Raw genomic sequence first — 13,822 nt, forward strand, 5'->3', positions numbered from 1 at the left:
TGAACTTATCCTAGAACATTTCTTCTCAGAAATACAAGCAGATGTCGCTTTTTTCCTCCCATGGTGGCAGATGTTGCTGATGCAAGCTGAAAGCTCCACTGATTCATCATAATCTAAGGAGATTTCAACGACACGTCTATCTTTGGTAAATATCCATTTTTCAGACACACTTTTAATGAAACTTTAGTTGGCTTCATTAACTGTTCCTCAACGTTTCTTCTTCCTGGTTTTGAATTACAGTGTACTCATTCGGTGTTTTAGCCCCATAATGTTTCAGCACGTCAACATTTTTAATGAACGGCCAATTAAAACTCAGACCCTCTCATATAATGGGAGCCACAAGAACCATCTGGGGATTCCTTGCTCACATCCAAATATTATGTGTATGGAGTCATTTGGACAACTGCAAACTCATCATGTTGCATTAGCCACACAGTTGCTCAAGTATCAGGATAACAATTCTCAAATGACAGGTACCCCATTACCTGGAAATACAACCCGCAGACTTGTGGAAGTTGCTTTGGATTATAAGCCTGAACCAACAAATAAGAGCCTCTCAACTCAAGCTTCGACTGTCTGTGCCAGAGCAGAGCTTGGCCTCTTTGCAGATTTGGAGGGAGTCTGCCTGCAGTGCAGCAGTGAACATGAACATTCAAACATCTCTTCTGACTGACTGCGGCGCCTCTGTGCTTCACCAAGCAGCCTGGGAAAACTTGGAACCCGGGTTGTAAGAAGGATCATTTCCAATGAAACAGCGCCGAGTAAATGAGTGAACTGGCACGGTGATGCACCTGGGTGTTTCCTAGAAGATGGGGGTTTGCTGCTGACGTGCGTGCTCGCAAACGGAAAACAACGGACGAGCGACAGTTGACGGTGTTGAAAGGGAAAACGCACACACAGAAACGTAAACATGCACGTCTCATTGAACGCAGACTAAAAGCCCTTCATTCACAAAAGCCACGCAAAGGCTGCCCACGCAAGAGTTCACCTATTCCACTTTTCATGAGACGCATGCAAACGCCCACACCAACACTGCGCACTCACTCTAACACATACACACAAACACCCACACAGAGTGGTGCCCTCGATGCACACAGCTGTCACAGAGCCTCACGGCTCTCATCTCTGGGAAATTACTCTAAGTGCGGGGTACCGCTGCAGGGTCCCCCCCACCCAGTCCAAAAAAAAGAATACTTTATTCTTTCTTTCCTTCCACCTTTAGAATATACCACTCCCTGTTGCCCGATTCAAACTGGATCATTAATGAAAATGTGAGGAGCATGCAAACCGTTTCCAAACGCATAAGCACAGATGCTTTGAAAGAGTTAACAATTTTAATTTGGTGCAGTCGAAAAGGATTTATTGCAGAGGTCTTTGGCAACTGACAGAAGCTCAACGGGCAGTCTAAAAGCACAGCATTGCAGACCCTCAGAGATACCCTAAAAAACGCTTGTTGTTTCATGTCAGATGCTACCCCAATGCCTTATTTTGAACTTGTTTACAACCAACTTCCGGAGAAGGATTTCCTGATTAGAACATGTCAAGTCATACAAAAAGGGAGAAGCAGGCGCTCTTTGCATTGAAACAACAACATCAAGCTGGAGAACTTACCTTACACCTATTCTACAAGCAGGACGCATCTACGAGCACAAGGTTCTTGATCGTCCACAGACAGCAGATCGTTCGGGGGAAAAGTCTTCTTGTCTCATCTATCCTAAGACTACAACCATCAAATTCATCCAGACAATCTGATTACGGGCAAGTGGATGGTGGAGAGATGATTGCCCTAAAAAGGGGTTAAATACTGCTAGGGGAAGTGAAGGAGAGATTTTCAGGTCTCCCTCCTCCACTGAGACGAGTTGCGAGCGCACCGTGAGGACCATCCACTGCAGCAGAGCTGAGCAGCGTGCAGCAGCACAGGGAGAGAGGGGAAGAGAGAGAGAGAAGAGAGGAGAGAGACTGGAAAAACAGGCATTTACTGCTCCTGGTTCCACGAGATCGGCAGGAGCAAAAATCTGGGACTGGAGTCTGGATCCTTGTATTTCCGCTTTATTGAGCATTTACCCGAACAAATGAAGAGTGATGGAGACAATGGGGGGACAAACAGAGAAGATGAATAGACCGCGGCATAGCAGGAGGCTTATTTTTCTCTCATGGCACTCCTCTACAATCTTAGTTTTCTTTTCCATGACGTGCAATTTCTTTTCCTTCCCTTGCTTTGGAATGGCTGTTGTTGAAAAACTATTCAGCTGACAACATATTAAGGGCGATTTCCCAAAAGCTATTCACCACCTTGACTGGATCACTACATCTGATAATGGCTTTTACGCTCCTTGTTTTCCCTTTCTTGTGTTCTCAGCAGGGAATGCTTGACACCATCTAAACAGGTTTATGTTCATATTAGTATTTGAAAAAACAAACAAACAAGGAAATTCAAAATGAGTCACACTAAAATTAATTGCAGCACCGGTTAGGAGTTGTTGTTTTTTTACATAATGAGCATGATTCTGACCTTAATTTTGGGCTGTGCTGCAACCATTTTTTAACTAATGTTGAATAATATCAAAACATAAAACCTCAATGTATTGTAATAACAATGCACACAGGGTCCAAATTATACATACATGGCCAAACATATCCATTATCTCACACTTCAAACATCCAAGAGTGTGGTTTCTTTGCCACTTGATAATAGATGTGTTTTATCTCCTCTATCGGGAGAATCAACAGAGTTCATATAAACTGGTTGGTTTTTATAAGGTTCATATCTCTGTCACAGAGATGCCTTTTGAATACATTTCACCCATTTTCCAAGGGGCTGAAATCAGGGCTTATTCAATAAGCTTATTGTAAGTATGCTTTATTTATTCCAAAATTAGTTTTAATGTGCGTTTGGGTTAATTTTTCAGTTGAAACACCTATGTTTCAACCATCTAGCAATTGAAAAATTCAGATGTCGTCCTAAAACTACATTTCCACATCTATTTTGTGTAATATATTAGTACTACTAGCAGGTAAACAGTTCTATGGCATTGTGCGTGAAGCTGTAGTTGATAATCCTGTTCAGAAACCCTTTCTTGTTATACTGGGTAAAAGGGTCCTTCCATCGTGACAGTAGTCGACACATTATGTATTCAGAAATAGGAGTTGTAAAAACTGACCAATCCTGTTATTCGGTTCGACTGGAAAGAACCTGTCAGATGCCTTCATGTCTCGTGCTGCCCATGCCCCCCTCTGTCCCTCGAGTTCCAGGAGGTCCATGCATACTGACCCTTATCTATGGGTCAGTATGCATGCACGTTCCTAGTTAGTTTCTGCTTGCTGGCTGCTCATGCGCACTTCTAGTGTTTATGTATCTTGTTAGCTCCGGTGTTAGCCATTCATTGTAGAACTGCTGCTCTCGCCGTATACTTTGAAAATGGCAGAGAGTCGCAAGAAGCGAACCACACACAACTTCATGAGAAGAAGAGGAGGGCCTCGGTAAAAAGAAATAAGACCAGAGTGGATTTGGGAGATTTTTTTCATATGATCGCCCTGAGGAGCGGAAGAGCAGGTAAGGCGGTCTTACTCATGTGCAGTTATTCAAAAAGAGACATGGGGAAACTTACGGAAGAATTGGCGACCCCAGCATGCTCAACAGGCGGTAGAGATTTTTTGGTTCAATTGCCACCTGGACTCTTCCAAGCAGTTTTCCTGTTATGGTGGAAAAAAGGCTTAATTTGAGCCAAACTACACATTAATGGACGAATATAGGATAGACAGAATAATGGCAGTATATAGGATGACCAGCATCTCCTTGAAGATTATACTTCTTGCGTTACCACAGAAAACTACAAAGTTCAAAGCTTACTTGTTCGGCAATGAATACATTTCAATAGTTTGGCACATTCAGCCACCGATCAATCTTCCTTATAGAGTACTTGGCTGAAGCATCTATTGCCTGCTGTAACAGGGGAACAGGCGTTTAGCAAGAGTCCTTTGTCCCCAGCAGGTCTCAAGGTCACTTGGCAGAGCCTCTTGCCGGCAACCCAAAAGCTCTGGTGACAAACAGTGACATATAGGACAGATGGACTGTCAATCCAAATCTGTAGCCTTGGGGAACAAAGCCGGCTGGCCAAACATCAAGCATTCTTACAGTGCGCTACCAGGTGTAGTGGTAATTTATGAGCCTGCAGGAAAATCTCATGGCTCCTCAGCAAAGAGTTGGGTGCATATATAATACTGATATTGTTTCCTGTCTCAATGAGATGAAAAAAAGTGTAGACAGCGGGGAAGACAATGAAAGAAATGGGCTGTCAGGTTTCATGACGACACTATAGCTCATCTCAGATCGGATGGTTTAAAGGTTTGACACTCGTAGAATTTTTTTTCATAGTTATTTTTTGTCAGGGTTACAAATCCAACTGATTTTAGCGACAAATAAGAAATAGGATTTTATGTCAAATCTGATTTCTTCAATAAATAAATAAATATATAAACATGCATGTCAAGCAATTTCTGGAGCCAATTTCTAATCTTCTGTTAAAGTAAGCTCTGACATGTCAGCACCAATTTGAGCAAATTCTAATTTCTCCTTGTGGTATAATAAGATTTAAGAACCACATTCATCTTTTTTTCTGAGCAGCCATTAATTAATTGTGTTAATGATTTTACATTACAAAATATCATACCGTGTGTGCAAGAAACCATATGTGGTGGCAATTGGGTTTAAAAATAACTCTCTCAGTGACAGCATGCAGAATTGTTGTCAGTACAACCTTGCGGTGCTTATGTACGGCTTTATCTTTGATCAGAAAAAAGATTTGATTTTTGAAGATCCAACTGTTTGGTCACCAAGGACCAATCGAGTGGAAAATCATCTGATTCCAGTCACCACCCATCGCTCTATCTCTAAAGAAAATCCTTTTGGATAATTTTGGCTCTCTATAAATGACATTAAAATTTACCACGCTGTTTGCCATTAGGATTTTGCACATTCACAGTCTGATAAAATTAAGACCTATCTTTTTAAACTTTCAGCAATGTGTAAACAGCCATGCCAATATGATCAAGCAGTGTGGGCAATGGCTACTGAAGGGCAATTTAAAGATAAATGCTTGTTTAAATGGCGTGTTTCTAAAGCATCAGTAGAATTGTTAGTAATCTATTTTCTCTACACTGCTGTAACTTCAACAAAAGTTTGATTTACCAAACGGCTTTGTTGGCACCCCTTTATGGTTTTCTCATGACAGACGCATAAACAGATGGTTCATTCTAGCAGCTGCCATGGTAGTTAATTGAAATGCGTTCAGTTTTTTAAATACATGACAGAGAACTTCTTAAACCATTAACATCAAGACCCATTTGGTAGTTGTTGTTTTTGTTAAACATGGTTACCATATACTCCACATTTATTGGCCCTGCTAGTAAAAACATTAAAGTAAAATCTTTGTTGGAATTGTGTAATGTATCATTAAAGTGCAAACGACACAATGCAAGCGACTGTCAATTAATGCTGCATTTCAATGACTCGATGTAATCTGCTAGGTTTTCTTAGATAGAAAACTTTTTGACCAATCTGTCTGCATGATTTGATTCAGTTGACTTTATAAAGTGCCTTGAGATGACATTTGTTATTAATTGGCGCTATATAAATGACATTTAATAGAACTGAATTCCCACCAGCTGTTAATACTTTGTATAAGCATTTTTGCAAAGGTAGTTAGCCATCTTTGATAATTTCTCATTTGTAAGACTAGAGCATACAAAGAGAGAGCTATTTACTCCTTCTCCTATGCTCAATCCTCTTTAGTTTACTCCAGGGGCAGCTTGTCAATAGGGGACGCTGGGGCACCGCCCCATTTAAATTGTGGAAGAAAAGTACAAACAGTAAACATAGAATAAAAAATAAAAAGTAATTATCACAGTCGTTCTCTCACAAAATGTCTCTGACTCTTGATTTTTCAGCATTCCCATTCTATTTTAGGTTTATTTTCTGTGAAGGCCTCCTCATTTTAAAATTTCAATACCAGGGTTGCCATACAAAGGAGTGGATGTACTGTATGTCCTAACACTTTGGACTTCCATGTGACCTTATGCTGGTCTCTGATTTGCTACTTAAAAGGTCCTCCTTGGTGTGCAGACCTCTGTCCCTGTGACCAATAAGTGCTTTATGTGTCATTCTGTATCCAATCAGATTAATTCATAATACTTGTCAAACTCACACCCCTGGCAGCTCAGACCGGCAGGCTACTCAAACATACAGATGAAAATAGAAAAGTCAGACTACAATGGTAAGACAGGAGAGAATGGCGAAGTGAACAAGCACTCGGTAATTTCTTTACAAAATTATTTTACTAGGCTTTTGCTGGAGGAAAAAAAAAAAACAGAAAAAGGAACTTGGACCAGACCAGCCACACTTAAGAATCCAGCAGCAGGCAAATGACTGTGGACACATTTATATTCAAGTTGAGTTCATTTTGTGGTAACCTCTTTTTTAATAAAAATCTCCTAGTTTGACAGAAGCAATGGTGCCATGCTTGTTCAACAAGGCTCCCAGAGACTTTATAAGAAAATCATCACAAATCTTCCACCATACTTGTCAGTGCTTTTCCACATATTCATCCATTGTTTCACTTCAGATCCAAGTGTTTGTTTTTAGTTTTTGCCAAAAAAGCTCAATCTTAGACTGATCTCTATTATACAAGTTCTTGACTTACTGGAATGGCATGTTCCCTATTTTAAAAATCAGCTAAGCCAAATGTCCGTCAGTTCTGAATACACCAAGGACTATTAGGTTTTTTTTTCCACATCTTCCCGACACTCTGACTTATTGTTTTAAATTATTCTGGTGCTTTCGTTTTAAGCGAGCCAGGTGGCACTGGTAATTTCATGATAATTTATTATTTGTTGATGCGGGAGTGTTTTCTCCACTGAATAAATGTATTTAAATGAAACATATTTTTGAAAAATATTTAGTGTGAGATAATGCTGTTGTAATAATAGATAATTATTTTAAGGCCTCTATACATGTTTACAGGAGTGCCGATAAGTGTGGCTGAAAAAGTTTATAGATAGTCTCAGCACAAAACTGAGTAAAAAGAAAAACAACTAGCCCAGAGGGTATTGATTAAGCATTATCTACATAATCTGTGTCCAGGAAGGCATGGTCAGATCAACATATTAACAATATTGATCAGTAGGTCTAGTGTCTCTCATGACAGTTTACTTCTCCACCCTCATTCAGCATTTTGCTCATGTATTATCGTTCTCCTAGTGCTACACATCCCATACCTACCTCTACTCTCCTGTGCCTGGGGATTGGGGGCTCTTGTCTCCTTTTTTTTGTGTGTGTGTCTGTGTGTGTGCCTCGAATCTCATCTCACGGAAATATTAATTTCACGGGTCGCTGTTCCATACAAGCCACCATCCACGAAGGGAAAAGCATTAAGCATTATTCCCTTCCATATTCAAACAGGGAACAGCAAAGAGGGGCCATGCCAGACATATCAACCCTCAACTGTATGCAGTTTGTCCTTGTAATGAGGTTGAAGCCACTGCTAACTATTCATTCTGGTCATTCACCGGCAGGCCTTATCGGTGCTGTCGAATGACTTTTGCTAAATGATGTGCAAAGGGGGCACGTCTCATCTGTCTTGTTGCATTTGGCTGACGTGCTCTGGGCAGTTTGTCAGCATTTAATGATACACATGCCAAACTCTATGAAGGCCACCGACTGCTGAGGGAATTTTTAATGGAGAACAAGATCAAAATGTAAAAAAAAAAAAAATGGCCCATGCTTGCTTACAGAAAGTGTGTACAAAAGAGAAAGATACTGAATCAAATTAACTTTCACAGCACATTACCCACATCATCTCTAACTTAAGTTCATACAACTGTGTACATGTTAACGGTGTACATATACCTTTGAATTTAAAAATAACAAAATCTAAAAGTTTTAAACCAGTAAATCACAATTGGCTAAGAAAATAACTTTAAAATGCACTTTTCTGAAATAAAAAGAGACTTTTATAATACATTTAAAATAAAAAGGCTCAAACCTTTCTTCTAACATATAAAGCCCTTAATAATCAAGCTCCATCGTATATCAGTGCTCTGATTACCCCGTATGTTCCTAACAGAGCACTTCGCTCTCAAACTGCAGGTCTGCTCGTGGTTCCTAGAGTCTCTAAAAGTAGAATGGGAGGCAGATCCTTTAGCTATCAGGCTCCTCTCCTATGGAACCAACTCCCAGTTTTGGTCCGTGAGGCAGACACCCTGTCTACTTTTAAGACTAATCTTAAAACTTTCCTTTTTTACAAAGCTTATAACTGGCTTATGTTGCCCTGACCTACCTATGGGGATGTGCTTCTCTATGGGCTTAGGCTACTGGAGGACATCAGGATCTATTTTTCTCACTCTATCGAGTTCTACTGTTCTTCAATTATGCATTGCTTGTCATCATTTCTGCTTATAACTTTTTGTTCTCTCTTTTTTTTTCTTCTTCATAGTAGGTACTGGTCGGCGTTCTGTTATCTGAGACATCATCCAGAGAAGACAGCTCACCCGCTATTATCATCTAATATAGAACGGATTACTGGATCAATGTTTGCTTCTGTGCTTTATTGTCTGTCTTGTTGTGTCTCTGTTCTGTCTTCTCTAACCCCCATTCGGTCGAGGCAGATGACCGTTCATACTGAGCCTGGTTCTGCTGGAGGTTTCTTCCCACTAATGGGTGGGTTTTTTTCCCACTGTCGCTTCATGCTTGCTCGGTATGAGGGATTGCAGCAAAGCCATGGACAATGCAAACAACTCTCCATGTGGCTCTACGCTTCTCCAGGAGTGAATGCTGCTTGTCGGGACTTTGAAGCAATCAACTGGTTCCCTTACATAGGACATTTTTGACCAATCTGCATAATATGATTGATTTGACTTTGTAAAGTGCCTCGAGATGACATGTTTCATGAATTGGCGCTATATAAATAAAATTGAATTGAATTGAATTGAAACATTTCTGGGTGATGATCGCTGTGCTGAAAGTTTCAGGGAGGATTGTTTTCTTGACAAAAACAAAATTGTCGTCACATGAAACTGCTTGAGCAACGTTAGCAACAAGGTTTACCTGGCAATTAAACAGGTGGCTAGAGTAGCCAAACATTGTATTTAAGAGTAGCACTACATCAACATATTTTTACATAGAGGTAAAAGTAAAGTAAAAAGTAGTCATCCAAGAAATTACTCAAGAGTTAAAAAATATTTCACGAACAAAACCACTCAAGTACTGAGTAAAGAATCCTAATATCTAATTTAATGTTTAAAAAGTATGTAATCATACAGCCAAAATTACAAAGTTATGTGCAAATTCTACTATTGATAATGAAAGATTATACAAACAATACCATAATTACAAAATAACAAATTCAGGCACAAGAAACCCTTTTCTAAGTATTTTTTTAACATTAAACTTAAAAGCAATACTTACAACAGTTAATATATATACAGTATGCTAGAACAGTGCAAAGTACTTCCAAAAACAATATCTACTATTTACTGTATTTTCGCTTGACCTCTAAATTACCCAATGAGCTCAGCAGACAGAAAATATAATTTAAACAACAAAGCTTGTGAACAAACAAGATGTCTCACTTTAACACAAGCCATAAATATGTTTGTCTTTGTGTGTTTCCAGTTAAAACAAGTCTGTTCTTCACTAAGTTAAGTTACTTACAGTAGGCAGAGTAGCCAACAATTTTACTCAATAATATTACTCAGTTAAAAGTCGAATGTACAGTGCAGTAAAACTACTTCTAGAAGTACATTCAGGATGTACTTTCACCACTCGTATTTTAAGGCAACCTACTGTGATAACATAAAGTTATTAGATCCTACTCAGCTGATTCTTTTTTTCCTATTTTTTTTTACCTCAGGAGTTTATGCTTCTTTGGTCTTTTTCTTTTCTGCTTAGACTAATTAGTTTGATCCCTCAAGACCTCTGAAGCTTTTATGAGATTTTATCAAATAAAATTGAGATTTCTTGGCCAACTCACGCTCACAACAAAGAAACTATCCTTTTTCAACTCATGTCCATACATTCTCTGGCACTTTTAAAATATTAACGGTACTATTCTGCTTGTTTTGCCTAAACATAAAGCAATTGGCCAGAACAATTGCATTAAATGCAGTCTAAAGTCAAAACAGCTTGAGCTTGCCCAACCCCCTTCTGTCTTTTATAACACCGAATGATAGGATTTCTTTTTTTTTTTTTATCTGGTGTTGACAGGAACGTTGGGGAAGGGGAAGCTGTTTCACAGCTGCATACAAACTGGGGCTAACTGGTAGGACTGTGAGCCTTGAAAGTCTATCTCCCTGGTGATTATTTTCAGAGGAAGTAGCAGGTGAAGCCTCAGTTCTGCTGGATAATATTTTTTAGACTTAAAGTCAAGTCACCTGAGGCATGGAAGCTTGTTTTTATGAGGGTAGCTTTTTATCTTGATCAGATAAGGATTACAACACCAGCAATATGTTGTGTCAATTTAGCTGATTTAACAAAAAAATAATATTTGTAGCTTTAAATAATTTACAAGGATTATTCACATTTAAATTGAATAACGAATACAAAGACTGTTTTTAATTATTTAGATTTCTACTACAGTGGATTTACCAACCAATAACAAAGTCCAAAATGAACTGACCAAAAACACTTGAACCCGTCTGCTATCACCTGCACAATGTCAAAGCAGCAAAACTACTGTGACATTAAATGCATCCAAGAGGAAACCTCTAGGTCTATCAGACAAATCAAATCCAGAGTTAATTTGATTATGCGCCTGTATTCCTGGCATATCTGGGCCTGCTTGCAGAATAATGGCTCTCTGCATCTATCTGCTCTCTCTGATTTCATTTGTTGTTGTATTTTTGTTTGTGCAGAGGGTGTGTGCCTGTCTGTTATGAACCAAGCACATCCACTGCTGTACTTTAGTTCTTCAAGGTGATGTCGCCTGCAGCATTTAAAAGGGGCTGCCTTATACAGACGAACCTCACAAGCCGCTAATACGTCGAGATTACAGGGAGCAGCATCGATCCACACCTCAGCTGTTTGTAGCACACAGGGAAGGACTGCTGTACAGTAGCTAGGTGGTGGCTGAATCATTCACAGCATGTTTAATACATGGGGGCTGATAGTGCCTGGAGGATCCCCCTCACATCCACAGCCTTCATTAGTTATCACAGTATTCAGCTGAAAAGACTTAGAAATATATTTCTCATGATTTCTCTTGATTGCAGATTTAATCAAGACAATTGCTTCAACAGTGTAGAACATGATAAATAATACCCATTTAGGCTAAAAAAAAAAAAAAAGCACAGCATTGCACAAAGCAGTTGATTCGATAAAGGACGAGATGGATTTTTTTGTTGTTACAATATTTACACATACACCTAAGAAAGCAAAAACTATAAATGCAAGTGACAGAGAAGTCACTTACCTCCAAAACTGCAGCTCAAGCATAATATAAGAACACATTTATAGACCACATTAGATGCATAAAATAATAAAATAGTCTAAATTTAAATGTAATTCCAAAATGACTTTCAAATCAAATTATAAAGCACAAATACATATGTCTTTTGAGAAGAGATTTATATCTGGATCGTTCTTTATAGTTTCTGATCAATTGTAGAAGAAAATTACAGAAATGGGAAAAATGTCTGCCTCTTCATGTTCTGAACTTTGTGCTGAAAGACCAATGTAGGAGGCTAAAATCTGTTAAGAGCAGAATCTTTCGAAGCACCACAGAGACATAAGAGTCAATTAGGAGGAAGAATTGTTCAAATGAACTATCTGTAAGACTTTGAATCTTTGACAGATGGTAAAAGAATCAGAAGAGCAAAGCCATGGATGCTGATGGAAAATTCCAGATGGGTGGGAAGAATGGGGCGCTTGATGGCCTAGAAGGCTGCAGTGAGGATGCATCGAGGTTGAAATGGATGATAAGGGATCTGGAGTCAGAACCCATAAGAAGCTTAATGGTAATTTTTAAGAAGGGCTGATTCAGGGACATGCAAACAAAAACATGATTGTTGGAGTTGAAACATGTGTTTTTTGATGAGATTGGCTTTGTGTTGAAAGGATATAGCACATTCTAGGATTTTGGATAGAAAAAAGAGATTGGAGATGAGGCAACATTTTTCATGGGTAGTGAATGCAGCTGGTTTAACTGAATCTGTCACAGAACCAGAAAGAGTTAATGATTTTTAACATTTGTGTTGAGATGACTGCAAGAAATTTGTTCAGGAGGTTGGATAGAGTAGGGTCGAGAAGACAGGTCTTTTTGTTGTCGTGTGACTTGTGAGTCAGTGGTGTTTCAAAAGGAATAACAAGTGTCAGTCGGAAGATTGTACAATACTATTTTCTCTGTGTCAAAGATTCCTAAGCAACACAGTGTTGTGTTCATGAAAGAAAAACTAACATTGCGTGGCTCAAAAGAGATAGACAAAGATGTTCTGTCTGGATGAGTGAAGGTGCCTTGTAGTGTAAAAGCACTTAGAGCGCTCAGCAAGACCCAGAAAAGCACTATAAACATGAGGCTGTCTGTTTCTGTTCGGTTCACTTGTGTCAGCTTTCCCCTCAATTTTTTTCAAACAATGTGATATTTCATCTCTGTCTGTTGATAACATTTGAGCTTGTTTGGTATTGTATTGTAAAAACATTTGACATTTTCTTAAAAGAGCAATATGTAAGAAATTTACTGCAAAATTAACCAAAAAGTATTCTCACTTGATACCTGGGATTAAAGCAACATTCCCTTTAAACAATCGGTCCTCTCATGTTTACTTCCTGGTCCCTGAACCAATCATATGAGGGTTCCCAAAACAGAGCACAGCATTTGGTATTTTATTTTGCCAAAAGAGCAGCAGCTTGCAAACATGGGATCCAGTAAGAGAAGAGGACCACAAATAGAATAAAATACAACTTCATATACTTTTCCTGTGGAAGAAAAAATGTATTACAACAAAAGAGTGAATGGCATTGTGAGTTGTTCCGATTTTAACCACTAGGTGTCATTATTACTTATTATTTCTTTAAGATTTATTTCAAGTAGGGCAGGCTGCCACTAGGGGTGCGAGAGATGAAAAATGTAATGGCGGTCTGACAGTTTTTCTTCCCACACCATAGAGACGTATAAATAACATTTCCTTTGTAAAAATTAGAATCAAAAACTGTAAATTTCATAATAAAAATATATTCTCACAAAAATGTACTTATTTAGAAGAAGTCTTCTACACTTCATTTAAGATGAAATATATATATTATCTTCTACGCATTGTGCTGTATATGCACACCTTGCAGGTGGCCTCTACTTTATTCATTCTGCAAATAGCTATGCTGACTGAATCAAGGAAACTGTCTGGTAAGGTCAAAGTTAGTGGTGGAGGAGGAGGAGGAGGAGAAAGGGAAAGAGAGAGAGAGAGAGAGAGAGAGAGAGAGAGAGGAGAGAGATTTACATCAGTAGAGGGGAATATGAATTTGGGAAAAAAGTTTTATTTACAGATTAAATTGAGTGACACAGTCTCTCTATTGATCGCGCAGCACCTACAAACAGCGCTGCCCATGGTGCTGTGACTCTAAACCCCTGCTGCTGGGGGGAAAATTGGTGGCGGCCGATGCATCGTGACTATACTCATGCATAGCTGTAATACTTTCATTGTGATTCCAGTTCATTTTACAGATGCAGTTTTAGCGCGTATTCAAACAGGAGCAGGGAAACGGCAACCGGTGGTGGGAGCTGCGGGGAGCTCAGGTGTGTTGCCATGGGTGTGTTACCTGCTGAAGATAACTGCTGTG

The 13,822-nt window shown here is 39.1% G+C and overlaps 1 protein-coding gene across 2 annotated transcripts in view; it reads right to left on the reverse strand.

Moving 5' to 3' along the window:
• Positions 1 to 13,822, reverse strand: part of dlgap2a (discs, large (Drosophila) homolog-associated protein 2a) — a 281,858-nt gene that overhangs the window by 185,078 nt on the left and 82,958 nt on the right. Inside the window, exon 1 of one of the 2 annotated variants that reach the window (XM_036150387.1) lies at positions 1,612 to 1,904. The exons of the other annotated variant lie outside the window; for it this stretch is intronic. The gene's annotated coding sequence lies outside the window, so the exon portion shown is untranslated. Of the gene's footprint in view, positions 1 to 1,611; positions 1,905 to 13,822 lie in introns of those variants that run through there. 2 annotated transcript variants of the gene reach the window in all.

The sequence above is a fragment of the Fundulus heteroclitus genome, chromosome 19 (genome assembly GCF_011125445.2).
Source record: "Fundulus heteroclitus isolate FHET01 chromosome 19, MU-UCD_Fhet_4.1, whole genome shotgun sequence".
Classification (NCBI taxonomy): Eukaryota; Metazoa; Chordata; class Actinopteri; order Cyprinodontiformes; family Fundulidae; genus Fundulus; species Fundulus heteroclitus.